This window comes from Trichosurus vulpecula, chromosome 7, assembly GCF_011100635.1.
Source record: "Trichosurus vulpecula isolate mTriVul1 chromosome 7, mTriVul1.pri, whole genome shotgun sequence".
In the NCBI taxonomy this organism is placed as follows: Eukaryota; Metazoa; Chordata; class Mammalia; order Diprotodontia; family Phalangeridae; genus Trichosurus; species Trichosurus vulpecula.
In genome coordinates, this window is record NC_050579.1 from 91804869 (window position 1) to 91832628 (window position 27760).

Consider the following 27760-nt stretch of genomic DNA (forward strand, 5'->3'; position numbering starts at 1 on the left):
CCTTTTGGACAAGACTGTGAGATACATACTAGATGAGAGTATAGTAAGATAAGTTGAGAACAGTTTAGTTGACTAGACCCAAATAAAGTTGGTGGGTGGACTGATGTTAACCTGGAGGGAGGTTTCTATTAGAAACTCACAGGGATCTGTCTTTGGCTCAGATTACACAGTATTTTTATCAATATTGGGGGTGAAGACATGTATAGTATGCTTTAAACTTTTGTGGATAACATGGAGCATCAAGAGATAGTTAAAACACTGAATGACATATCCAGGACTCAAAAAGCATTGGTAGTTATAAAATTGGATTTAATACAGATAAACATAACAACCTGCTCTAGGGAAAAGATTAATTCAACAAGTACAGGTTTAGAGGAGATAGTTAGACAACAGTTCATAAAAAAAGTCTTGTGTTTTCAGTGGAATTTGACCCTAGAATTGATTTAGTGTAATTTTCCTTCTTTTAAAAATAAGAAAACTGAGGCTGAGAAAGGTTGAAATTATTTGCTTAAGAGTTACACAAGTTGGTAATAGCAATGCTACTACTCACTGTGCTGTAACATTTTTGATTTCCTAGAGTTATTGTTTCTGCTATTTAAAATCTATTTGGAATGAATAATATCATAGTTCTCTCTAAGGTGATTAGATCACCCACACTACAAAGATTAACTCCAGACTTCAATTTCATATCTTTCCTGGCAATAGATCTTCCAAAATTCCTTATATCAACACATTCTGTCCCTCACTTCCTTCCTTCTTCCCTCTTTTTCCATGCCTCGGTATTTTTCTCTTTAGACATACCTTGACTATAAAATCTTTTCCCCATCTTGGGCATTATTGCATTATCCAGCAAAGTACAAGAAAACTGGCAAAATAACAACACCCAAAGCAGACTTTTCTACCAGGAGAAGGGGCTGGACATAAAAGTTCCCTCTATCTAGCCACAGCTCCCCTTCAAGTCAGCTGCCTCTACTAATCTGTTTCTACTCCTTCATCTAAGTTACTGACTAGAATTATCCCAGATTAGTTCTAATCACTGAACTGGTGTCATCTGAAACTTGATCAAATTAATAAACTGGGCTTAACAGTTACTGTCACTGAATTATGAAACATTGAGATTATATTGATATACATATGCATCTATATCTCTCTATAGATAACTTTCTTCTATTACATATAATAACATTTTTCCAAAGAAGTTTTCATGAGACCAAACTTTTTGAACATGACATCAAGGAGACCTGAATATACAAAGTTTTACTCTTTCATCATTGGTATTATATTATGGCTTTGGTAAAAAATGTTTTCTATAGAAAAGAACGGATAAAACTTCTAACTGATGCTAATTATATATAATATATCTCTTCAGCCACAAATGGTAGTAATACCCTTATTTTGAATTATTTAGTTTGTCTTTTGTAAGATATTTAATATTATAGATCATCTCCGTGTTTATTTTGTGAAGACATCACATAAAATCCTGGATTTCCTTTTTACTTAGATATTTCTGCTTTTGGCACATTACTGAGCTTTGAGATTCATTTATATATAATTACATATCACAAGAAAAGCAACACTTGGTGAATAAATATATAAGCAATGTTAAAATTTTAATATTAAATATAACTGAGAATGGTGGCACATGCCTATAATCCTTGCTGAGGAGTCTGAAGCTAGTGCATCTCTTGAGCTTTGAGGTTCTGAGTTATAGTGGACTAAGCCAACCAGGTATCTACAGTAAATTCAGCCTTACAATGATGAGCCTCTGGGAATGAGGTTCCACCATGTTGCCTAAAGAAGGGCAAATTGGACTAAGCTGCAAATGTGGAGGTACCCCTCTGGATCGGAGTGTGGACCTGGCCTGTAAATAGCTCCATATTTCCAGCCTGGGTGATATATTCATATACCTAGCCAAACACAAACATAAACACATTCTCTCTCTCTCTCTCTCTCTCTCTCTCTCTCTCTCTCTCTCTCTCTCTCTCTCTCCTTCCCTGCCTCCCTCCCATAGACATACACATAATAGTATGTCCCATAAAGATATACGTTTCTATTATATACATAATTCATGAATATAACATATGTATGTAATATAGAATATACTGTAACTATATAAAGAACTATTTAAAATAGTAATAGTTTCTAAAAATAATCCAAAAACAGCAAGACATTTTCACTAAATATAGTACTATTTCACTCAAATCTAGTATCATACAAAGCTATATGAATTTTAACATGTTTTGAACCATGACAGACAACAAACTAAAAGCAGCTCAGCATTTGAAGAATAAATTTCATTATGAGTATGTCACATAGTGTTGGCAATCAAAATGGGCTCTTAGAACTTAGTTCAACCAAGTGCCCTTGAAGAGTTTGGCCTTTATTTCCTTGGTTAAATTAGGAGTCCTTGATGCCCACCTTGCCTCAAGGGAAAGCCTCATTTACATGGGTTTGAGTGACATGTTTGTGACATCAGAGGCTTTTAGACAATGTGGGTTTAAGTCACATCTTTGTGACAATTTTAGGTCACATGGGTGAGTCGCATGTGTGACTCACCCTTGACCCTGAAAAAGATATAAAACCAGGGGTTGGCTTTCTCTTTTTCAAAGCTCTGACCCACAGCTGTGGTGGCGCACATGACTCTGGGCCAGTCCTTGTTATGAGCTCCCAGGCTGAACTAGATGTTGGTAACTATGAATTATATTTGGCCTGTCTGTCGATGTTTGTGATTTGTCTGTATTTGCTCTGAAGTTCAGGGTGCTGGCTTTTTCCCCTGATCTAAGTGAATGGTATTTGTACGCTGAATTAAAGTAAGCTTGCTAACCCCTTAATGTTGCTCTCCTTAGTAAAGCAGATCAAAAGAACCTGGGCTTTTGCAGCGTTCTGTGAGCTGGTTGCTGTTAATTTTACACCCCCCACAGCAGCTGCTAGCAGGATTGTTGAAACACACATATACATATGAATATTCACAATACATATATACATATATGGGAATATATGTATATGTGTATATATAGATATCTATATACATATATCAAATATATAGACACCATAAATCAAGTCTAAAAAAGCTTTAATTGTATCTGAGAGCATGGAAAAAATAGACTAAAGTGTAAAATTGTTCAAGAACTATCTCATTCTATATTTTAAAATGCTTTTTCTCTGTCTAAATATCCTAAGTTATGTTTTTCTTGTCTGAAGTATCATAGTTTAAAGAAAAAAGAATGCATTATCACTTGACATAAATGTTCAAAGTGCCAGAAAAGCCACAGAAATAAAAAGACTTAACCCTTATTATTCAAAAATTCATTTCTGAATTGAAAATAGACTAAGTCAAATAATAAATATATAACAACACCTTTATAAAGTATTTTAAGGTTCACAAAGCACTTCCCTCACAACAATTCTGTGAGGTAGGAAAATGTTTATACTTGTTTAACCTTAGTTGGTTGATAAAACTGGCTCGGAATAACAAATATTGTCACTTTTAAAAAAATTTACTGTTACTAATTTTTAAAATCTATTAGGAAGCAAGATGACATCACAGCACTCCTTAAAAGTATCTTATAAAATGTTCTCATTACTTAAAGCATAATAAAACATTATATCTTTATTCATAGGAATAGGTACTAATGTATCAAAGTTACCATAGTTGTATAATTTGCCTGGTATTAAAAATATCTCAGAGAACTTTAAACAATGAACATTATGTAATTTACTAGTATTAAGCAAAGCTCAAAAGAATAGTCTAAATTGAGTCTTAAAATAGTTAAATAAATCCATCTCATATCTCAGGTAGCAAAAGGTACCAAAAATAATGAGGAAGTATATGGTGCAGTACTTATTATGGTTACTATGGTGATGGCTACTTTCTAATGGTTGGATAGAAAATTGCCCATTGCAATTAGAATTCTATAAAGAAAGCCGTCGGTGAAAAATAAGGAATGAATTGATATTTTACAGGCAGGTTAATATAACTGGTTTGGCAATGTTTCTTTTGAGTCAGACACGATTGGGATAAGGATAGTGATTCACTGAATTCACTGAAGTATTTCTGAATAAAGACAAAGGGATACATCTATTGTGTCCTTGGTCGCAAAGCATCATATATGCATACAATCATGAAATTCCTCCTCCCTTCCCCACCCCTCAACCCATTCAGTATTTTCCAGTATTTGCAGTGACCAGAGTGTTCTGGAGTCAGCAGGTAACAAAAACCAGAATGGTAAGAAGGTGATATAAAATGCTTGCGTAGACAACAAAGAAGGAAAGATTTTTAGGAAATGAAGTAGGGGAATAAAATCTGTAAGTGACTTAGTGAGCATGGATTACACCATCTATAGATAGTTCTGTGTTCTGGAGAGAATGCAAGGAGTAGCCACCAATGGTACAAGATAGAAGGGATGTCCTTAAGGGAAATTAAGGCTTTAATTACAACAAGTAGATGAATGAAAAGAATATTGCTTTAAAAGTTGAATGTATGCAGAGGTGGATAAACTTTGTTACAGTGTGTCTGGAGAGAAACAAGACCAATTAGAAAAGAAATGAAAGTTCATTGAGTGATGATTTGGGTTGGCAACTTATTTCTGAATTGATAAGATTGGATTTCCTGTATTAAGATATCAGGATAACGGGTGATTTTGTTTTGGATTCCACCTGTAGGAAATTCCATCTTCAGTTTTACCCCAATGGATGACATCTGTGGGACTTCTAACAGAGTTACATAAGGCTAAAAGCCTAACCAGCATCTTATTCTCGAATTATTCAAAGCGGAGAAGTGCAGAGTAATATGATTTTAGTTCAAACACCCTCCAATTGATAGAAGGTCAATATGAAGAAAAACTGACTAGATAGAAATAGAAATTTACAAGTCTTGGACATCATATGCTCTGAACTATGGGACTATTTGCTCTTTGCCTGGTAGTTTTTTCTTTCTTCTTCTGTGAATATACCTTGTCTCTTTGACCCATGATGTAAAACAATGAAGGAGGGCATTGTATTATTGACTCTGTGCCAGTTTCCAGGTAATCAATGTTGTTAATATGACTCCCAACACTTAAGTTCATATACAGAAATATCACCCATTTCTTCACAATGAAATCTTCATAGAGTCCAGTTTTCATGACACAGGGATAAGAGTGAACTTAGAATCCATGGACATAGGATTAAATATCAGATCTAATACTTACATCTGAATGAGTCCTCACAAATCACTTTATTGTTCTGGCCTTCAGCTTTCATTCATAAAATAAAGGTGCTGGAATATACAATTTCTAAGGTGTCATTTAATTCTAATGTTCTATGAGTTTTCAATTTATTGAAAATTTTATGATGAGAGTTACAAGAAATTCAAGACAGAATAGTCAGTCAAGAAATATTTATTAAGTGTTTACTATATGGCAGGCACTAGGCTAAGTTCTAGGGATACAAGGTAAAAAACAAATCAGCCATCCAGCTATTGTAATAGTCCAGGCATCAGCTGATAAGGTCCTACAACAGGGTGGTGGCAGTGTCAGAAGACAGAAGGGAATAAGGAATTATTTTCTTTAGTGATCTTTTGGAGCTCCTTTTCCATTTGGCTAATTCTGCTTTTTAAGGCATTCTTCTCCTTATTGACAAAATTTTTGGACCTCTTTTGCCATTTGGGTTAGTTTAAAAAATAAAGGTCAATGTTCACTTATATTTTAAGCAAGATTCTCTTAGCTATAGCATGGCAATAAGTAAGTTACATACATTGGGAAAGTGCAAGAACTAAGTAGTTCTCAGATTTTTAGAGGTCTTTTTTAATGGGGTGGAAGGAAAACAATATTTAGAGCAGAAAAAAACATTTAATAGAGAGCACAAGTCCTTGGTCAGTCATCCTGGAATTAAAACTTGAGTTGGAAGCTTGGAGTTGCATCACAGATGTCTTTATTACATATTAAGCTCATTTTTGTACATTCACTTCCTAATTGAGTAATTATCTTTCTGAATATACCAACTAAAATTGAGAGTCTCTGACCTCGTGATGTTCAGACCTTGAGGCCATAATCACTACAATAATGAAAGATAATAAGGTGCTGTCCTACATTTGAATAGATTCCCTGAAAACACTTAAACTTTTTCTTTATGTAAAGCTCCCTCTGAAATCACTTAAGAGTTCTGTATAAGGGTGGGTATAGGACTGGGGAAGGGCAACATGAAATTGAATTTGATTATATAGACCAACAGGTATGGACATGACAGGCAGCATGACATTGTAGATATAGATCCATCCTCAGATTATGGAAGACCTGGGGTCAGGTTCCACCTCTTGCATTTACTGGAAGTGTGGCCCAGAATAAATCGCGTCAGCTCTCAATATGTGAGACACTCCTTTAAGGCTATAAATTGCAGAAAAAGCACTCACACTGATAGGAGGATTTTCCTTACCAGGGAGTTCATTACATCAACCATTCCCAAACACAAGGAAGCAAGGTTCCAACACCTTATCCATGAAAGTTTTCTTAAGATCTGTTACCAAGTCGTACAGACAAGATAAGAAGTTAGCAACTGCTGCCAGTAATTTTGATGAAGGTGTCATACCCTCTTCAACTCTGAAAGTTGCTTGCAGGCAAAGTTAGAATCTCTGGGCTGGTGACGGTTTTGAATTGGGCCACTACGCAATGCTGAGATTCTGTCTTAAGTGGAGAGAGAATATAATGGTCAAACGGGAAATCCTTGTATTAGAACAATACAACTCTGAAGTCTTGGTGTGCTTGGTGGGTTTTCCAGTTCTTTTTATTGCAGGTATTGCTCATGCCCCTGGGGAAATGTTGTATAGCCGTGTAGCCAGAATGGGCTTTGTTTTCTTTGAATGACTCAGCTTACCTCATTGAGCTTCCCTGGACGCTGTGGCTTGCTCTTCCGGGGCAGGAGGCCCGGGGAGCATGCCGGGAAGCAGACAACTTCCTGTGTGATGAGTCATGGGGCTGGCTGAGGGGAGGTGTTAACCTCTACCCTAGGGGGAGGAGCCAACTCAGGAACCAATCGGCCCTGGTCATTCGGGCGGAGCTTGATGATGTCAGAGACCCTATAAGAGGGGAGAGGACAGCTTGAAGATTCTTCTTCTCTTTCCTTTTTCGGTTGGAGCCAGCGACAGTTACAACGACCGTTACAGAGGCAGTTACGACAGTTACATCGTCAGTTACAGTTGCAGCTTCAGTTACAGACACAGACACAGCTGAGGCAGGAGCTGCCAGTAGCAGAGCTGATCTACGGGAGGAAGCTGAACAAAGACTTCAGGCCAGTGGGTAATCTTATTACCATCGAGGGGGAAGCATGATTTTGCTTTACGCAATCATGCTTCTCTGTAGCCTCCTGGTTACTCTTGCAAGGCGTACTTATTGGGCCTGGAAGATTTGGATCAACATATCAAAATGGGGCTTCTGGTTCATGGGTTGGTTACTGTGGAGCCTAAATAAATGTTTTGATTCTTCTGCCTTCTACTTTGAGAGTTTCTTATATCCGGCGGTTCCGAACCTTTCAGACATGTTTATGATCCTCTTTGAGATTATAAACTCGGCACTCCTGATACATTTGGCGTCACGAACAGGATCGCTAGGTATAAGATCTCTATTTAGAAGCAGAACAATTTCAGAGGAAGAGATGAATATCCCAGGATGGGAGGATCCATTTTATTCCTCCCTAGCAAAAGAATTGGCTAAAAAAGCTGGACCCTGTGAAAACTGGGAACCAAGGCTACGGAGAGGAGATCCTAGGGATTTGGAAAAGTGTTTACGAGAAGTTGGGATTCAGTCAGGGGCATCACTATCTAGGCAAAGCTGGATAGTGTTATCAGCCTACCGGCTAGTATACGAAAGATTGAGATTAAGTGAAAGACATGGGGGCACTCCTACCCCACAGGAAGAAGAGGAATCTCAGATAGCAGGAGACCAAACTGACTCAAATGAGAACTTTTCTATTAATGTGGCTAAGAGCAACAGGAGACCAAAAAGCCCAGAGTGCATTTCAACCCAGCCCAGAAAGAGCCTGACTGCCTGCTTCGTCCTAGCCATGGTGGCAGAGGAAGTGAGTGGGGAGAGAATGAGACAATGTTAGGGGCTGAGGCACAAAACACTACTGGGGTTCAGGATGTGCCTCACACAGAGAATAGGAGATGGTTAAATGATCAGACAAGGGCTCGACCCATACAAAGGAGGAAGACAGAAACCCGAGGTGAAGATTCAGTTACAAGGGAAATTCAGGAAGATTTCTCACCGCAAGAGGTCACAGATATTTTGAGTAGATTCAGCCAAAGAATAGGAGAACCATTGATATCTTGGATGGTAAGACTCAGTGATCAAGGGGCCGGTGGAATATCAGTAGATGGGACAGACTGCATGAGATTCATAGGTATCAGCCATGATCCTCTAGTTCAACAAGCTTTTAGGGAACATCATCAGCAAGGAGATGGTGATAGCAGGACTACTCTGTTGGCATTAGCCGCTGTGGGATGCAATAAGAGATATGCTACTGATTCTATGTGGCCCACTGAGCACAGACCCTGGTATTCACTTAGAGATTGTATCATGAGACTAAAGGAGGAGGTAATGAAGACTGCCATTATGACAGGAACTGCAGACAAATATTACAATGATTCAATGGAACTGCCTCATAGGAATTTAATAATTAGGACAGCTCCCCCTGCTTATAAACAACTAATTTTGAATTTATTACTTGGAGAAGTAGGGAGCCGTCTTACAACAGTGATAAATAAGATTTTACAGTTACATGACTTAGGTGACTGGGGAGGGGATAGATCTCCTCGAGAGAGAAGGGTGAATAACCAGCAAACTTGGCGCCAAAGGAGAGTAACAAGGAAAGAAATGTTTACTGCTTTATTGAGAGCAGGAGTAGGTTTTGAAATGATAGATGGAATTCCAACCAATGAATTATACAGAATGTATAGAGGACTTGATAACACGAGAAATAGGGAAATAAGAACTGCTCCTACAAGCCTACAAGCCACTCAGACTGAAGGTGACCTTGTGTGATTAACGGATGAAAACTTGTACATTTGGGGAAAGGCTGGGAGGACAATCTTAGTCTATATCTAGGGTGGGATCCTCTTGGCTTCCTCATTATGTTCCTTTTGAAAAGAAACATTTCCCACCTGAGTTTGGCTCTGATGTTGGATCTTTGCATAATTGAAATCTCAACCAAACTTGAGATGATTTTATTTGAAGAATTATAGTCCATACTTGTCTATTCTTTTTGTCCTTTGTTTTGGCTAACCTTGTTGCTAGTTTTGTTTCCTTCAGGCTTAAGCACCCTGCACTTTCCGGTGACTGCCTAAGCATGTAGCATTCTTGGAATTCCTGCCAGCTCATTAAAGAAATGACCTCTGGAATGGGACTTTTTGGGGGCAGGGCCATCTCTACATCCAATTTCAGCATGAAGAAGCTATGGAAAATGAGACCTTCACCCCTCACCCCAAGATTTTGAGCCCCAATCGTTCAAGGGGGGTGGAAATGATGATAGTGTTCTGTTTACTTATTTTGTGTTATCCTTGCTGTGTTGTTTTATTGTTATGATATTATTGATCCTATGTAATGGATACAAGGATTTAGGGGTGGACATTTGAATTATTAATAATTATTTTGGGGATGATTGATTGAAGAGATTATCTTGCTGGGACCTAGGGGTGGATCACATTTGAATCGTAAACCAATATTTAGGAATGTCACCAAATGATATGTTTTGCTTTATAATGAATGATATGTTTTAGTTTCCTTTGTAATTGGATCACAATGTATGTTCTAGGATACATGGCTGATTAGATTATGTATCCTATAACAAGGGGTGGAGTGTAGCCAGAATGGGCTTTGTTTTCTTTGAATGACTCAGCTTACCTCATTGAGCTTCCCTGGACGCTGTGGCTTGCTCTTCCGGGGCAGGAGGCCCGGGGAGCATGCCGGGAAGCAGACAACTTCCTGTGTGATGAGTCATGGGGCTGGCTGAGGGGAGGTGTTAACCTCTACCCTAGGGGGAGGAGCCAACTCAGGAACCAATCGGCCCTGGTCATTCGGGCGGAGCTTGATGATGTCAGAGACCCTATAAGAGGGGAGAGGACAGCTTGAAGATTCTTCTTCTCTTTCCTTTTTCGGTTGGAGCCAGCGACAGTTACAACGACCGTTACAGAGGCAGTTACGACAGTTACATCGTCAGTTACAGTTGCAGCTTCAGTTACAGACACAGACACAGCTGAGGCAGGAGCTGCCAGTAGCAGAGCTGATCTACGGGAGGAAGCTGAACAAAGACTTCAGGCCAGTGGGTAATCTTATTACCATCGAGGGGGAAGCATGATTTTGCTTTACGCAATCATGCTTCTCTGTAGCCTCCTGGTTACTCTTGCAAGGCGTACTTATTGGGCCTGGAAGATTTGGATCAACATATCAAAATGGGGCTTCTGGTTCATGGGTTGGTTACTGTGGAGCCTAAATAAATGTTTTGATTCTTCTGCCTTCTACTTTGAGAGTTTCTTATATCCGGCGGTTCCGAACCTTTCAGACATGTTTATGATCCTCTTTGAGATTATAAACTCGGCACTCCTGATACAAGCCGTCAAAATTGAGAGGTACCCAAGAGGCTGACCACTGAGAATACTGAAAAGTCTGAATCTATGACAAGGTCAGCAGTATTCATGCCCTTAACAACACCTTTCCCTTTCTCTAAAGTAGTGGTCTTCAACCTTTTTTTGATCATATGCCTCTATAATAAAAAAACAAATTAGAACACAAACTTCCAGTATACTTTTTTCCTCCTCCTTCCTCTTCTCTTCGTTTCCCTTCCTCCCCCTTTCCTCCTTTTTTTAAGAGGAAAAGAACATTAAAAAAGCTAAAATGTTTTAAATTGAATTACATTCTGATTACAGTTCCATCAACATATGCCCCCAAAACACTGAAACATTAATTGACCAAGAACACAATTTTCTAATGGATAAGAAATTCTTAAGAAATACTTGTCTTTAAAAAAACATGAATGGAGTAATAAGTAGCTTAAAGATTGGCTTTTGATCTCAGTTCTCAATTAAAAAATGTAAATTTATATTTTGACAATTTAGTATTCAAACCATAGAGAAAATACTAATCTGCTACAAGAGCTACAAGATTATTAACCTATACTCTTCTGTTATAATGAATTTTAAAATACTAGATAAGAATAATTTGTTAATATTCTTATATTTGTAGTAGCTACACCAACTTTTTAGTATCAACTTGCCTTCCTTTTGCATATATATTCAAATTTGGTTTTTGCTGTTTTTACAAGATGAATTCTATACTGAATTCTATATTTTAAGGAATATACAGCTAATTTGTCGCTTCTTGTTTCTTATCAGAGGATATGCCAGACTCTCAAGTTATTGCTATATAAAACCAAATATGTAAAACTGTGTACTTTTGTGCAAAGTATCATTGTACTTTCAAATGAAGATCTCAAAGCACTATGAAATACAGAAAAGGGAAACTTGCTACTTGCTCTTGTTGGTTTTCCTAGATTGCTGATGTGACTAGAATAAATGTTGAATGACTCTTTTTCTTATTTTGAACTATGCTTTAACTGTTTTGCTTTTGGGCAGGAATTCATATGATAGAACATATATAATAGATCTTTACAACTTCAACTTATAAGCATGATAAAAATTGCCTAATAAAATATAAATGGAAAATGTGAATAAAATATATTTATGCTGAATATTGATTAAAGGGCAAATTATAAAATAAGTATAATTATATGCCATGAATTCTAAATACTAGGAAAGTAAAACATTTAGAATGACTGCTGCATTTATAGTAGAGAACATTTATAAAAGACCACTTAGCTTTTTATGAGGCAGACTGCAGTGAAAAGCGGCATCACTGCCTTTCAGAGGATAGAGGTAAAAATTTAAGTTTGTTTTGGAGTTAACCTAAGAAAAGATCCAGAAAGAAATCCTTCTGCCATTCTCTCTACTGACCAGAATCTCCATATTATGCTTGTCCCACACTTCAAAAGGAATGTGGGAAAAGTTGATACGGTTCAGAAAAGAGCAAAACAAAACAAAACAAAAAAACACTACAACATTTAAAAAGATTAACAGATTCTATGAGAAAAGTTAAGTGGAATTCAGTTTAACTAAGGCTAAGGGGTGACAATAATTTTTACTGACTCATTATTTTGGCAAGGATGTAGAGGTTCTACAGGTAAATAGTAAAAATAGCAGTATCTTAGATAAGTAGGCAAGCCCTAATATTGGTTCCCTCCTCTCCGCCCCCCTACAAAAAAATCTTGTTTTTAAAAGGGTTTTCAAAATGAAGACAACTATAAATTAAAATTTTAAATAAATTAAACACAATGTATCAACCTACTAGAAATTATAACTATATCATAATTTCAGACAAAATTCTTACTTCTAAAAATTATCCTGTCCATTGAAAAATCCTATAAGTATTGTATAGAAATAATCAAATCAGACTTGTAGAAATTTAAACTTAATTCTGCATGTAAATTGACTGAAAATAAATTATTTGGACTTTAGTGTTGTCTATTCCATGAACTTTGAAATGATATAAAATATCAATCCTCAAATCTCAACAGACTCCTTATGAAAATAGTATTGAATGCATTGTGGCAAACAAAAGGACCATAAAGATCTCTTACTAGAATTCCTTTAACTATAGTATTCCTTTAGCAAAGACAAAAATGTAATTCTCTAGCCCCCTGTTTACCTCTTCACTAAATATAAAAATAATTCTTCCTTTTCTGACAATACACTGAATAGTAAATTAAGCTTTACAAAAATAAATCTCATAAAATAAGGATTAACAAACATGAAACTAATAATGAACAAGTAGTCCCTTCCATGTGTCTTGTTCTGATTTATTATTCCCAAATTAAATGTTTGGCAGAGAAGTTTTAAAAAATTGTCACACAGTTTGAAAATTAACTCTTGTCATTCAAGGACCATTTCTTCCCTGCGTATTACAAAGATGCCTCACACAAAAGTGCTGTTTACACGAGGCCATTCAAATAATACTGACCAATGATGGTCTTGATTTGATCATGTTGCTAACTATAAGCTGGTATATGAAAGAGAGGAGCCATTAGGGGTCCTAGCCAGGGTAATTTAGTTCCTTTATTTGCTAGTAATTGAAGCTCAGCATCTAAAGAGGTCAATTTAGACTCCATAAAGGAGGATACGGAAAGTGGAAATCAGTTTCAGGTATTAGGGAAGAGCTGAGGGAGGCTGTGTCATCCTTCAATGATGACTGCATAATGCTAATTTGTGCATTATTAAGTGACCCAAAAACAATCCCTTACTTAGAGGGAGGCTGAGACATTCCCTAGATAACCCAGTGACTGTATATAGAAAGACAGGCCAGGTATAGTAAACCCTATTTATGTGTGTATTATTGTTCTGGGTCAGGGAATGGAAGGGAGGGGTCCAATCAGGTAGTGAACTGGGCTCTAGGTCTTCAGACTGCAGCTGAAGAGCTGATTCTGGGAGAGGGATTCCAACTCCCTGAAGCACATTCATGAATAAACCTCTAGCAGCTAAATCCTTGGCCAGTCCCCAGTGCATCCTCTTCAGAGGAACAAAGCCCTAGCTCTATGTCTTCTCAATGACTATTCCACTCTGGAAACTTAAAGTGGCTAATGCACATACATATCCAATTTTACGAGTAGGAACAATATGATTTCACAGATGATAAAAAGATCCCCTGTCAAAAACAAATCCTCTACCTGGTCTATAATCCTTGGAATGTCATGTGTGCCAAATTACTCAAAATGAATACCTGGGAGTGGTAATGTATGGGCCGAAATTCACTTCAACTAAAACATAAATAACTAATAACCACCCCTTCTCTATTTTGATGGACGAATAGAGAACTTGCTGGGACTAGATATCTGAAAGAGACTATGGGGCATTACAAAAGAGAGAAAAGAAGGATGCAGAATGAAGAGGCTGGAAGAATGTAAATCAAACCTTTCCTATGTCATATTTTGTCTAGGGCTACTCCATTTATCTACAATTATGTAAGGATATCAATGGAAACTATGCTTTTTTATGGCATGCACAACTACACACAAGTACAACTTAGAGGTAACAATGGTAGAGAGAGCAAACACTGGAAAAAGGCTGAAGAGAGGAAGTGGCAACCTTAGTAGGTATACATACATGGCTTATCTACATTGCTCAGTCTGTTGGTTGTAGCCTAGAGAATTTTCTTCTCTAGATGGTCTATCCAAAATTTCAGTTCTCAATAAGAAAATATGTAAATCACTGTCAGATGATTTAAAAAAGTCAAGAATATGCTTACAAAGAACAATTATGTTCCACTGACTGAAGCGATAGCAATTAACTTAGAAGAGTAATTACATATTTAAAATTTTAATGACTAAACATTGCCCTTCAATAATTCTATGAACTGCTTCACTTTCATCATCAACTAATAGATTGATAGGTCAAAGAAATCTGATCAAATGTTCCAAATCAATTGATAAATACATTTGAGCACCTATTATGGACTAAGCAGTATTCCAGGTATGAGAAGATACAGAAAAATAGCATTATTCCTTGAATACAAGGACTACATCTTATTCATCTTTGTGTCCTTCATACACATAATACTAGACCTAGAAGGAATCCTAGGGACCATCTAGCATAATTGCCTTGTTTTACACAAGAGATTGGGGCCAAAAGTTTTAAAACAAGAAGTTCTTCCTTAAGATTTCTAGTTAGTGGTTATCCAGTCTTGGTTTGAAAAATTATCTCCCAAAGCAGTCTAGTCTCCTTGTGGATGGCACTAAATGTTAGGAAGTTTTTCTCCTAGTGATGCCCTTTGACTATTCTTTAAACATTTGAAAATAGTTACCATATCCCCCCAAGTCTTCTTTCCTCTAAAGCATAAACATCCATATGTCCTCCAACCAATCCAATTTTGATATTTTCATCACCATCTTGGTCTGCTCTCCTCCCTCCCCTCACACACACTTTGTACATATTCCAATTTGCCAATGTCTTTATGAAAATAGAAGGCCCTAAACTGTACATAAATGTGGTCTGACCATGGCCAGGTACAACAAGACTATTGCTTCCCTCATTTCAGACACTATATATTATTTAATACATTCTAAGGAGAATGTTAGTTTGAATCCCAGCTCCTACTCTTACTCGCTCTGTGACTGTAGGCAGGTCATTTTTGCTTCCTGAAATTCAGTTTCCACACTTCTAAAATGAAGATAATACTTATTAGTACCTAAAATCTAGAAATGTTATAAGGAAAAAATGAGGTAAATTGTAAAGTACCATATGAAGGTCATCTGTTATCTTCTACTTTTCCAGTCTTTTTATACATTGCTCTCCTTCTTGTTCTATGGTTAAGCCAAATTGGCTTTTTTCTGTTCTTCACAGAGGACATCTTTTTCCATTATAAAACCTGACCACCATCCCTGGAAGGCACTAACCCTACCTCTTACCCTTAATTTCTCTTGAAGCTCAGCTCAAATGCTTTCTTCTACATGGGGCCTTACCTAATCCCTCTCTTCAGTGGCTGGAAATTCTTTCTAGCCTGCAAGTTTCTTTATATGTGTTGTCCCTCCCAATGGCATAGAAGGTCTTTGAAGGAAGAGATTATCTCATTGTTGTCTTTTTATTCACAGCATCTAACATAGTTCCTAACAGTCCCTTCGTTTCATTTCTGCTTGTCTTCCATCCAATTACTTCTATAAATGTTCTGAGATGATCTGGACAAGTTGAGTATAGCACCAAACTTTCCACAGACTCCTTTTCCTTATTTTGAGTTTCGTTGTTTATGAGAATATGACCAATACTAGGCATGTTCTTCCATCCTCCTCCTCCGTAATGATTTACAAATAAGGTTGTATTCTAAAAAATAAAGGTTGCCTTGGCCATAAAAGAAATCAAAGACACTTATGACAAGAAAAAGATCAGACAGTTGAAGAGCAAGACAGGCACTAATAGACTGATAGTCTAACTATTGCATTGGTAGCCACAACATATTATAAGACCTGAAAGAAGGTATCAAGCACGTCGGGGAGTTTCTTTTTGGACGATTTATGTATAAACGTGCATGAGCAGAGTCAGTTAGGCGGCTTATTGGAGAGAGGGCTGAACCTGAAGATAGGAAGACCTGAGCTGAAACCCTGCCTTGGAAACTTTCGATGTGAACCTAAGCCATTCACTTAACCTTTGTGTGCCTCAGTTTCTCCATCTCTAAAATAAGTGTAAGAACAGCACCTATTTCATAGGGCTATTGGGAGGATCAAATGAAATGTAAAGCATGTTGTAAATCTTAATGCTCTAGGTGAATGCTACCTCTTATAATTGACTTAATAAATATCATTTTACACTTTCAATATCAAAGTCACGGTAGACTGGGCTACTCATTTACTGACCTCAGGACATTCCAAGGACATTTTAAAATAAATTCTAAAAATTGGCCAGCTTTCTACAACTTGCCTCATTGTCATAAAAGTAGGGCATGGAAAAGATTTCCTGCTCTACTTTGATGACAGCGTATAGAAGATAAAAAAAAAACCTCATGTGATCAGGCTGCATTAATGGCAGCATGAAGGCAATGTTAGGTTTGTTATTCTCTGCCTTGGTCAGACCACACCTGTTTTGTAATGTTCAGTTTGGGGTGGCATCTTAGGAGAGACTGGGACAAACTGGAGCTTTTACAGAAGAGGGCAGTAAAAGGCGGTTAGGTTATATATAACAATGCTAAATGAGGATTGAAAGTATGTTAAGTTCAGAGGAGATACAGCTTGGAGAAGTATGTTGGGAGAGGAGGAGCAGCCATGCTCTATTATTTCAAGAGTTATCATGAAGCAGAGATTACACTTGGTCAGTTTAGACACATAGGGCAATATAAAGTCTGTAGACAGAAATAATATGGAGGCAGATTTTCTGCTCAGTGTAAGAAATGGAAAAAAAACCAACTTCCTAATTATTTAAACTATCTCTAGGTAGAATGAATTGGTTGGTAAGATAGTGAGTTTCTAGTCACTGGTATTCCAGTGGAGGCGGGATGTTAAGAGGAATAATTCTTTATGTGTGGGCTGAACTAGATGCACCCTCCCCCCCGCCCCACCCCAGCTCTGAAATGCTATGGTTCTAAGAAATCTGGTTAGGTGGGACTCAGCTAAAGTTGAGGCCTTACTGGACTAGTTACATGAAGCAAACTGAATTTGTTTTTGAAGTGAGAGAATTCTTTTGAAAGAACTCTTAATTATGAGCCCTGTGTGACAGGAGACTGAGAGTGAGGCAAGTCAGTCTCAGGGTTTTGTGTTATTTATGTTTAATAACCGATTCTCAAAAAAGAAAGAAAGGAAAAGCACAGAAAATAAAGTTTTAAGTTTAATGTGAATCATTAACATTTCCTCCATCACTTTATTAAGTTTAGACAATCAACAAGACAATAAATCAAGCCCTGATTTTTAGTATTTGTTATTTTCTGAGGTTTAAATGCTCACACTAAGAATTTAACAATGAGCTCTCCAGAGCTGGTTCAAGCTGGCTTCATCACTCTCCTGGCACTATCTGTAATACACTTTTGTTTTTTTTTAAATAATTCTAATGAATTAAATATTTGGCATAGCTAATCAAAAATTTCAAGATGGTGCAAGAATATTTTGGTATCACTGGTCTAAATAGCCACAATCTAAGGCCTTTAGTCCTCTTTGTAAAGCTTAAATATACCATAGTCATCTACATTTTCTAGAGAAATAAAAGATGTTTCAATGTAAAACAAGAGATCGTAATTTATGATGTAAACCAATATGTGATAGTAGTTTTGTATGTGACTTCAGTTACGTCCTGAAAAGGAGGCTAAGGTGAGTTTTTTAATTAGTATGTTCAGCAGAAATACATCACTGTTCTGCACATACCTATGTGTTTTCATAAAAATTTCTAATTTCGGTAGCTGCCCAATAGAGTGCATCTCACACTGTATTCTGATGAGAGCGGCTGCAGAACACTAAGTAACCAGTCAATTCCTGGTGAGACAATAATAAACATTCACATAGTCCAAAGCAAGAATTGAGCTTTTTCTGTGGGTTTCTGGATTTTTTAGACTGTCCGAGTGGGACTGTCATACATGTGTTCAACAAGTACATTTAACACTTAGCAACTGCTAATAGATTCACTTGAAATGCCAAATGTAATTGGTTAGGAAAGGCCTCAAATTGCAAACAGTTGTTATCAATCAGTTTCTAAGGTATCTGTGATGCTGTCTCACGTACTGAGAATAAAATGACTGGGTAAAACATTGCCAGTTTGGACATGGTATGTATCGAGTCAAGGATGTAGACAACAGGAAGTTCTCTATTCAAATATCAGGAATTAGAATCAATTAAATGAACATTTATTAAGTTCTTACCACATGACAAGCAGACACGAAATACTTTGAAAGCAGGACTTCTAGGAAGTGATGGCCTTTAATATTATAAATTTAACATATAGTTTTTTTTAATTTAGTGAAAATTCAGTTTGCTAAAACACAGAGAAAAAAATTTTGAAAGGCCATTCAAACCATAAAATAAAAAAGGAGACACAGGGGACAGGGGTATGAACTCTATAGGCTTTTATCTGCTCTTTTCTCACCAAAAATATATTTAGATGAAAGTGCTTTCCTGCTTCCGTGGTGATCTTGTAGCAAAATGATTAACATTTTAGATGAATATCACTCTTGCCGTGCTATTATTTCACCATGAAAATCAAGCTGAAAAAACTAGTGAAGAAATTGGCAGAGAGATGGGTAGACAATTTTTTTAAAAAAGTAATACTGCTGTTTTTTGGGAAAGTATATTTAAATGACTCTACAAAATAATAGAGGAATTCAATTACATATTGAAAATAGCAGAAAGAAAAAACTAAAAATGACATATTTAAAGCTGAGACTTAGAAATAAGTAAACTGTAAGTGGGACTGAAATTAATAAAGGGGTTTCTGTGCTTTCACAAGTGTAATTTAAAAAAAAAACCAGAATTAACAGAGGGAGATGAGCATCAAAAGATTTAAGAGGAAGACAGAGAGGCAGTGTGATGAATTAAAGAGTGCTGCCTCTATAGTCATGGAACCTGGATTTACATCCCAGATCAGCCATTTACTGTTTGTGTCACCTGAGACAAGTCACTTACTTTGTTTGGTCTTCGATATCGCTAATTGTGAAATTAAGGGGTTGGAATGAAAGAGCTCCAAGGTGCCCCATCTATTTCTAAATCTACGACTTTAGAAAATAATAGAGACAGGAGAAAGGGGAAGGAATGCTTGGTCACCATTTTGATCACAATCCCCAAGTCTTTCAAAGATAAAGTATTCTTTTTTTTTAGAAGATAGTATGGATTTGAAAATAGAAGACGAGTTTAATTCCCAGTCACTCTAAGGCTGTGTTACCATGGGTAAATAACTCCTTAGAGGCTCAGCTTACCATCCATAAAAAAGCCACTAAAACTTATATGTTAGGGAGCATCACACACAAAATCAGATATAAACGTCCTTCTAAGAGAGCTTGGTATATCACAAGTCTCAGACAAATCAGAACACAACTCCTCAAACTGCATTTAAACTAATAAGCAAGATTTTAAAATAGAAATAAAGTGATTTCTTAGTAGCTTGTTGAGATTCAGATAAAATTTCATCAATACTTTCTCAATAATATTTTCTCCTGGAATTTCTCTAGGTCTGTACTAATTGATTGTTAGCATCTGGTAGGTTAACAGCAGTAATAACAGTAGTAATAGTGGTAGTAGTAACATTTATATAATGGTTCAAAACAGATCACCTTAAAATATAATTTCATTTGATTCTCACAACTATGATGAGGAGGCTATTATTTATCCCCCTAGAACTTGTTAAATTTGTATTAAATGATCTTTTTTGATAGTATTTTATTTTTTTCCCAAGTACATGTCAAGACAATTTTTAGCATTCATTTTTACAAGATTTTGAGTTCCAAATTTTTCTCCCTACTTCCCTCCCCTCGTCTGAAAATAAGGCAACGTGCTATCAGGTAAAACACATTTCCATATTAGTCACAGTTGTGAAAGAAGAAACAGATCAAAAGGAAAACACACTCAAAAAAGAATAAAATGAAAAAAGTACACTTTGATCTTCATTCAGAGTCCATCAGTTCTCTATCTGGATGTGGATAGCATTTTCCTTCATGAGTCCTTTGTACTTGTCTTGGATCATATATGGTTGGATCAGCTCACAACTCCACCAACAATGCATCAGTGTCCCACTTTTCCCACATTTTCTCCAACACTTATCATTTTCCTTTTTTTGTCATATTAGCCAATCTGGTAGGTATGAGGTGGTACTTCAGAGTTGTTTTAATTTGCATTTCTCTAATCAAAAGTGATTTAGAGCATTTCTTCATATGCCATTAGATAGCTTTGATTTCTTCAACTGAAAATTGCTTGTTCCCCCATTTGTCAATTGGGAAATGGCTTGTAGTCTCATAAATCTGACTCATTTCACTCTATATTTGAGAAATAAGGCTTTTATCAGAGACACTTGCTGTAAAGATTGTTTCCCAGCTTTCTGCTTTCCTTTTAATCTTGGTTTCATTGGTTTTGTTTGTGCAAAAGTTTTTTAATATAATCAAAATTATATATTTTACATTTCAAAATGCTCTCTATCTCTTGTTTGGTCATGAACCTGTAACTCACTTAACTTCTCCTTTAAGAATTCGGATGCTATACCACTTAGTACATATATGTTTAGTATTGATATTACTTCATTGTCTACAGTACTTTTTAGCAAGGTATAGTTTCTTTTCTTATCTCTTTTAATTAGGTCTATTTTTGCTTTTACTTTTTCTGAGATCAGGATTGCTACCCTTGCTTTTTTTTTTTAGTTCAGCTGAAGTATAATAGATTTTGCTCCAGCCCTTTACCTTTACTCTGTGTGTGTGTCTCTTTGCTTCAAGTGTCTTTCTTGTAAGCAACATATCGTAGGATTTGGTTTTTGATCTACTCTGCCATCTACTTCTGTTTTATGGAAGAGTTCCTCCCATTCACATTTACAATTATGATTACTAATTGTGTATGTCCCTCCATCTTATTTTTTCTCCTGTTTGTCCTCTCTCATCTTTCATCCTTTCCCTCCTCACCAGTGTTTTGCTTCTGTCTACCATTTCCCCTGATCTGCCCTCCCTTCTGTCAATCTTTGTGAGCATGCTCCCCCTCCCCCCACCTTTACTTAATCTCCTCTCCTACTTTCCTGTTGGGTAAGATGAATTTCTATAATTCAACTGATTGTGCATATTATTTCCTCTTTGAGCCAATACTGATGAGAGTAAGGTCCAAGTAATGCCCATCACCCACCCTCCCATCTTCCCCTCCATTAGAACAGGTTTTTCATGCCTCTTCATGTGAAATAATTTACCCAATTCTACCTCTTTCTTCCTTCTGCAACCAGTGTACTCCTCCTTCTCATCCTTAAATTATTTCTTTTATGCCATGTGTAGTATTAATCTGATTAAAGATCTTCTCCACCCATTCAATAGGGCTCTGGTGGGCCTAGGTGGGAAGGCCTGACTATATCTTTGTTTGTAAGTAGGCCTCAAGCCCCTACTTACTAGGTACTAAGCCAATGTGGTAGTGAAGCCCTCAGGGCCCTAAGGGGAGTTGCTAAGACCAGAGCCAATGGTATGTGTGCTGAGTTCTAGTCAATCAGATGATGGCTAGGATTGTATAAAAAGAGAGCCCAGAACTGGGAGCAGCAGTACTGAGAATTGGGAGCAGGGGAGTGGAGAGTGGCAGGATTGAGAAGCAGAGAGCCGGCATCGAGAGAGTGCAGAGAGGAGAGTGCTGAACAATGGAGAGTTTCAGAGATCAAGAAACTGGGAGTCAGCAGAACTGCAGAACAGAGTGCTGAGTGGAGAGTTAGCATTCATGAGTGAGCTTTTTATAGGAAGGCCCTAGCATCGAGGGGAAGCTACATTATGGCTTGGTTCCTTGCTATAATATTTTGGTATAAGGTGATTTTGACGGAATGGTATAGTAGTAAGGCCAAATTCATGACCTTGGAGAGGGCCATGGACATGCCTGAGTGGTTTGGAATTGCAAAATATAAGGAATTCTCTAGGCAGAAGACAGAAGTATTACATTTATTTAGACTCCAGAGGATGAGATCCAAGGATCAATGCCCCCAACTTGATACTGTAGCAATGATGTTCCAAAACTGATAAGCCCACCTCACTGTAGTAACAAGGGAATTATAACAAAATATCCAACAGACAGCAGGTAATATCGGAGTGGAGCTCAGAAGAGAGAATATAGCTGCCTCTAGAGATACAGATCTGCGTAGATCTCCCTTCTTCCATCAAAGTTTTGCTTTGATGTCTCATTATGGTGTGGTAGTGGCTGAGGGTGTCTAAACAAACTATTCCAATAGAATGTTAGTTTTACCAAGCTGGAAAGGCTGAGATCAGATCTAGACAGAGACTATTTGTTTTTTTGACTGAGGACCAGTCTAGCTGAGTTTTGAGAAGCTAATCACCAGGCTGACAGTAGGATGATACTTTTGGGGGCCACAATAACTCTCGAAGATCACAGAGAAGTTAGTGATACCTATTAATGAAGTACCCCCCACACACACGTATACATATACATATACACATACTTATATACACATATATGTGTGTATATATTTATGTATATGTGTGTGTGTATATACACATATACATATATATAATATATATGTATATATATGTAAAACCAGATGAATAATAAGGTTTAAAGCTATTGATCTCACTTTTCTTTCTTGTCAGAATTACAAAATTTTTTCAACTGAGCATTACAATTTTGGTTATAATTTCAGGAGCCACAGAAAAATAGCTAAGGTACCTGAGGGTCATTTCTTTTTGCTTATCTTGTTTAATAGTCCATGGAAAACTTTCTAACCAGTCTTTATAGATTCATCTATAAGGTGCATATAATCGAATAAGGCAATTAGCTACAAAGCATTCGTTTTGCTGTGTGTCGCTTTCCATCTATTCTGTATCTATCTTGTATGTGTTTTCTCCCGATTGTCTCTAAGTTAATTTTTGTCTTTGTTTACCCAGCCTGGCCAATAGTAAATATAAAACACTTAAACATAAATATATAAACATAAAATATAAACACTTAAACATAATGTAACATAAACACTCAGAATAAATGCTTGTTGATGGAAGGATTTTTTTACTCATTGTGTTGTTTAGCTTTCCACAGACATATCCTTACAATACTAAGCTCTCTGTTGTTTGATATGGTTGAGAATGGGTAATTTTGCTTAGTCAAGTATTGATTTATAAAGAATTAAAATACTATTGTGAAGTGTAGTTTAGACTTGGACTCAGAAAAATCTGGGTCCCAGTTCTGTCTCTTCTACCCTTAATTATTTCAATAACTTCCTAATTGATCTCTCCCATTAAAATGTAAGCTCCTTCAGGACAGAAACTGTTTTCATTTTTTCTTTTTTATCTCAGTATTTGGTATATAGTAAGTAAGCACTTAAATGTTTGTTGATTGAATAAGTCAAAATATTGTTCCCTCTATTAGAAGGATAGAATTTCTAAAGTACGTAATGGTAAGAACTTGTTTCAAACATTTATTGGTTTAGTTTAAGCAGGGTATGGACTACATTAATCCCCCTTGTAGACAAATTTATAATTTTACATCAAGAAAATTGACTTGAAGAACTGAGATGTATGTTATAGGGGGTGGGGTGGGAGTGGGGGGTTGAAGGGAAGTCATGAGTGTGTTCTTCAAAATTCTATAGTATGTCATAGATAACTACAAACAATTTATAGTTTGGTAAATGGCACACATGTAAACCATTTAATTCATATTATGTTTTAGGTAAGTGCAAAGTTACAGTTTAAATGTCCTTTGCTGCCATTTGTAAAGAATATAAATATTCTTTGTGCAAATAGAAGAAATGCAAAGCTTTTATGAGAAGCAGTTCTCCTCCTTGCCTATTTGTTCTCTCTCTGATGCATGTTGACAGCTGATTTACAGGGAGTTGGTCTCACCTTATTTGCATCTGTATCAATGTGTTTAGGAAGCAAGAACAGAAGCAAGATATTCAATTTTTATAAGGAAAGAAATGGCCTAAGCCCATATTCTCTCAAGCAACTATTTGAATTCATCAGTCTTAACCATCTTCTACTTTCTTCTAAATGTAAATTATTCAAGGATTGCAGTAAAACAATGATCTGATGATTGTTCCCTTTTACCAAACCATAAATTGCTTATAGTGTAGATTGATCCCATGCTGTGCAATTTTGGAAAAAACATACTCATGACTTCTGATAATCTGAATTAAACTCTTAAATATATAAAAAAAATACTTTTTGAAACAAGTTCCTAATATTATTTTTTCTTGAAGCAGGGTAGAAAAAATAATATATTAATTCAACATTTTTTTTCAACTGACTATTGGTTATGTACAGGTTACAGAAAAGGACCATAGATACTTTACATAATCCAGATAATGATAGTTACCCTGGGACATATGACAGACTCTCACATTTCTTTGAAGCAACTGAAAGGGTAAATATGGTTGCTTTGTAGTATGTAATGTTTAAAGAAACTTTTTTACACAATTATTTACTATTTTCTCTGAGTCCATCATCAATAGAATTCATTTGAGTATGATTACCAGAAGAAATATATGTAAAATTGTGAGATCTCTTTCCTAGTAATACTCTAGAAACTTAATTTTTCTTTTTCTAGATGACAGTAGCAAATGAACTGTTTTAACATCTACAAACATTTTACGGATTAGTTTTAATAGTTTGGCACAAAATCTTTTTCCATGTAGATTTCAATGAGAGTGGGTGGGGATAGCGAAGAGAGGTAAAAGTTATGCAACTACTACCTATTAGCCCTAAGGCCAACAATGCATATTCGAATGAAACAACTGCAAATTAAATCTCTAGTTGTGTTAACTTAATTAAAAAGCTCCTTTCCCATAAGTTTATCCAATAGGATAAGACAAAATAATGAAAACTTGGTACCTAGAACTACTGTGGTAAATTGGAGGAAGAGATGGGAGGACTGACTCTACTAAATATTTATAGGGAATTTGGAACTGCATAATTTGATGCTTACTATTATCTGACTAGCCTTTCATTGTGCATTCCTCACAGTGACCCTGTCAGTTTCATTAATCCACTTTCTCAGACGAAGGAACTAAGGTACCGAGAAACTGGCCTAGAGTAGGAAAAAAAATCAGCCTTTGACAGGTTCAGGCCTACACCAACAGTTTTGCCAAGCCCTTTTGCTGTCTATTGCATTGAACTGCAAAACATTCCCTTCTTTCAATTTTATCTTCATGTAGAGAACCAAATAATTAGGACAAAATATAATTCAAACTTAGTGGCTTAAAATGCAAAACATGCCTTTGTATGCAAGAGCTAAAAGATGAGCACAATTACATTTATTCTGTAATGACAATATCAATTCGTTGACTAAATTCAGTAATTATTTTAAAATTTCCAGTAATTTCATACAGAAACCCCCACACACACTCACCCACGCTGAGATAATGACAGAAACAAATACCAACAAGTTTATTTTTTCTAACATTCTGTCGACTTGCATTAAAAGCAGGTTCCAACATGATTGGCACAAAGGGAGTCTCAGAACGCTAGAAACTGTTGCATTCTTCTAACTAATGAAAGTGTGGACAACAAGGAAGCATTCTCATTCCTTAGATCTAGTCTATTAAAAAGACCCTAAAAAAGAACAGAGCAGGCTGATCATCTGGAGAATTCAAAGCCTAAAGTGATTAATTAGACCTTATTTTGTCTTGAGCAGATTTACTAAGGTTTTTTTTTTTCAAATAGCCACATTGTTTGTAATTACCAAAATCACACCTCCATTGGCTAGTCTTAGTTACTTCATGCATGAACAGCAATCTGATTGAGCACTCTTGTTAGGATTTCATTCTTCATTGTAATTAGCCATAATCATAGCCTTCCTGGGTGCATGAGAATGTGCAAACGACAGATTCACAACCCCAACCCATTTGAATATGAATCTTCTCAGTAAGTAGCTATAAAATAGAGGAAACAAAGCAGTTTCTCTAGGGAATTTTGTAAAGCATGCTTCTTTCTATTTCTACACCATCACCACCACCACCCCCTCCTAAAAAATGTTCCCTTTCCAGTATCTGGGTTCTGTTTGCTAAAACAAGGGTTGCTTAATGAAGACAATGGCTTATTATTTCCTTAAGTGACACAGCAGGGCCCAAGTAATACAGGCCTGGCTCTTTCAGCCTCTGCCAAGGACACAAGAAACAAAAGGAACAAGCAGTCGTGTGTGGAAAATAGAACTCTTTGCTTAGGCTACCGTTTGTGAACACTGTCCTCTGAGTAAGATGGAGGCTTATGCTATTCTAGATCTCAAAAGCGAGGGTTTTCTCTTCTTTTTCCTGTAAATGACTCAGACATTGTAGAAAAAGCTCAAAGCAGCAGAGACTGAAAACAAAGGCAAAGTGGAGGAGGGGTGACATTTCTGACACTGTCCCAAGCACATTCATAGTGAGCCACCTACTGGTAACAACACTTTTTTTTCCTTTTTTTTTCTTAAATATCTAATCATCTAAAATCCTTTGGGAGAAACTTGAACATAGTTGCTAGAATGTAAACATAAACTAACTGAAAAAAGAAGAAATGGGGAGGTAGGGTAGGAATAGCTTTCAAATGAATTCTTTATTTCTAAACACATATTTTAATTATTTGTGTTAAAAATAAAGTTCTGGCATGAAATGAACATAAAGCATGAAGAATTATTTAAATCGTGTGCCCTGGGACAAACTGACAAAGTTCTTCATATTGCAACAAAAAATACTTTGACATATGGAAAAATTCATCAATTACTTGATTTTAGCAAGAAATATATTAGAAATATGGTCTTCTAAACTAAAAAATTCTTAGTTTCAAGAAATGTTCCCTACTTTAAACAAATATACGAGATATATGTTTGATTTTTTGAAATACTGTCATGATTTTTAAAAATACTCTTCTATACACTCAGATACATTGACAAGGAGCATGAAAACAAATAATATAATTGAGGATAAAATTTCCTTTCCACAAAGAACATTCAATATGTGTATTGGGTACAAGCCTCTCAGATGAATATAATTTTTAAAACCTCTTTAGAAATCTATAAATAGGAGTTACTCATAAAAAGGATTATTCCCTGAAGGAGATGGTATGTTCACTTTATTATAATTAAAATTTATACACAAATCACAGAATATCAGAGTTGGAAGAACCCCAGAGGCCATTTTGAGCAACTCATAAGTTCTTCACACTATAACTAATAAAGAATCAACTGATCTTTGTTGGAATGCCTCCAATGAAGGGGAATTCACTACTTCCTAAGACAATTTCACTTCCGGATAATGTTAATCTCTATACTGGCACACGTCTATCACCCCAAATTGGCCTTTTTTTCCATCGAAGGTGATGTGTTGAAGCTCCACATACCAATTTATAACCCAAGATAACTGTATTTATTCTTTTAAATTCTTCTTTTAATCAATTTGTACCATAGATATTTGCAGCTGAGGTTAGGATCCAAAAAAGTAGGAGAAAAAAGAAAGAAAAAAAGAGGTTGACAGCTGTGTTGATCCAGTGTAAATTAAGCCCACATTCCTGCCTAAATTGGAGATCAAGGAGGCAGTCATATGTGTCCCTCAATTCCCAATTCAAGAAATATTAGCAGCATGGAT

General features: G+C 36.3%; 1 protein-coding gene across 1 annotated transcript in view; it reads right to left on the minus strand.

Moving 5' to 3' along the window:
• PACRG (parkin coregulated) overlaps positions 1-27760 on the minus strand; it is a 634177-nt gene that overhangs the window by 446311 nt on the left and 160106 nt on the right. The window lies entirely within an intron of this gene.